Source organism: Corythoichthys intestinalis, chromosome 11 (genome assembly GCF_030265065.1).
Source record: "Corythoichthys intestinalis isolate RoL2023-P3 chromosome 11, ASM3026506v1, whole genome shotgun sequence".
Lineage (NCBI taxonomy): Eukaryota > Metazoa > Chordata > Actinopteri > Syngnathiformes > Syngnathidae > Corythoichthys > Corythoichthys intestinalis.
The window spans coordinates 36,849,881-36,852,308 of NC_080405.1; positions in this window are offsets into that span (position 1 = coordinate 36,849,881).

Sequence of the window (2,428 nt, forward strand, 5' to 3'; positions counted from 1 at the left end):
GCACAGGAGTTATGGGAGCAAGTTTTGTTGTATAAAATTTCAGACCCCTCAATGATTTCTAAGTGGGAGAACTTGCAAAATAGCAAGGTGTTCAAATATTTATTTTCTTCACAGTATCTACCAAAGGTTATCTACTATTTTAGTTTGCTTCATTGTGGTCATTTTCGTTTCATTTTCGTGTTGTTTCTATTGGCATTCGTGTTTTCAATTTTCTTTGATAAAATTTTGGAATTTGCGAATTGCCTGACACTTCCCAGCCACCGTATGCTTGTACTGGTTTCCAAGCAGGCAACCTATGGAAGAAGGGATGCTGAGGCACCACTCTAATGTGACTGTCCGGAGATGTCACAATTAAAAAATGCACCTGCCAAGATATTTATATCAGTTATTGTCACATCACGAAACTACATAAATTACTGTATATCAATTACAGTTTTTCCCTGCTTTTTTCTGCATGTCCACCAACCACTTGTCCCACTGGACATGAGACAAGTAGCAATACTGATATGCTACACTCAAGATAAATACGAAAAATTTCAGATCTTCGAGAAGAAAATTGTAAATTGGAACCCTTCTTTAAATCAATGTTCCTTCTTGTGAACTCAGGGCACGTTTGCAGTATGTACATCAATTTCTCCATGGAAAAAAGTACGATAACGTCTATGCCTGTGCATAGAGATTAGAGTGCAGAGATAAATAAATTCAACTGTAGACCTGTTGTACACTGTGACAACAGCTAGGCATACGGGGTAAAGATCCACGATTAAAGCTAGCTTGTCAAAACTAAACACTAAGCTGTGCTTCAGTGTGGTTAAATGCTAACAGTGTTAATCAATGGATACATATATGCCATACTGTACAATGTGACCTTGTAGAAACCAGTAATGTGGAAACCACTGCAAAATAAACCTGACTGAACATTTCCTTTAAACCAACATACAAACACAAACACATATGACAAAGTTCAGAAGTAACCATTACATATTCGGTTTTATTTTTATTTAATATTTTTTAATAATAATTTTTGAAAATGCCTGTTTCTCACATGGCCTCACATGGTATATTACAAGCAGCTTGAAAGCTAACATCCTTAATCAAAAGAATGTCAAATTATGAGTCATTCCGCCATATATTGTGTTTACACACTGGAATGAGAAAAGTACGTAATGAAAATGTGAGTGCAAGCAGTTTAATGCAAAAACAAGATAAACATTTTTTGATTTGGAGAGCAAATTTGCTTTACTGAGTTCCCATGACTCATGAAGACAAGATTCGTTTTGTGCTCAACTTGAGAAAAAATGTGATTGTCACAAGAATTTCATGTTACTACTGAGAAAACACAGCAACCACTAAGTGCTTATACTGTAAATTATTGCCCAACGCTGCACGAAACCTCTGTTTTATAATCATGATAACACTTATTATATCGCCATTTCAGATCAACCACAGCTGCAATAAATGATGTACATAGAGAGAACTACAATTAGACATACAGTGGGGTAGATAAGTAGTCTACCACTAATTGTGCAGGTTCTCCCACTTGAAAATATTAGAGAGGCCTGTAATTGTCATCATGGGTAAACTTCAACCATGAGAGACAGAATGTGGAGAAAAAAAAACAGAAAATGACATTGTTTGATTTTTAAATAATTTATTTGCAAATCATGGTGGAAAATAAGTATTTGGTCAATACCAAAAATTCATCTCAATACTTTGTTATGTACCCTTTGTTGGCAATAACAGAGGCCAAATGTTTCCTGTAACTCTTCACAAGCTTTTCACACACTGTTGCTGGTATTTTGGCCCATTCCTCCATGCAGATCTCCTCTAGAGCAGTGATGTTTGGGGCTGTCGTTGGGCAACACGAACTTTGAAATCCCTCCACAGATTTTCTATGGGGTTGAGATCTGGAGACTGGTTCAGCCACTCCAGGACCTTGAAATGCTTCTTACGAAGCCACTCCTTTGTTGCCCTGGCGGTGTTTGGGATCATTGTCATGCTGAAAGACCCAGCCACGTCACATCTTCAGTGCCCTTGCTGATGGAAGGAGATTTTCACTCAAAATCGTTGGACAACACAGACTTTCAACTCTCTCCTCACCCCGTGGCGTCAAAATGATAACAAGAGCGGTGAGCAAAAATCCCAGAACCACACGGGGGGACCTTGTGAATAACTTACAGAGAGCTGGGACCACAGTAACAAAGACTACTATCAGTAACACAATGCGCCGCCAGGGACTCAAATCCTGCACTGCCAGACGTGTCCCCCTGCTGATGAAAGTACACGTCCAGGCCCATCTGCAGTTCGCTAGAAAGCATTTGGATGATCCAGAAGAGGACTGGGAGAATGTGTTATGGTCAGATGACAGCACAATATAACTTTTTGGTAGAAACACAGGCTCTCGTGTTTGGAGGAAAAAGAATACTGA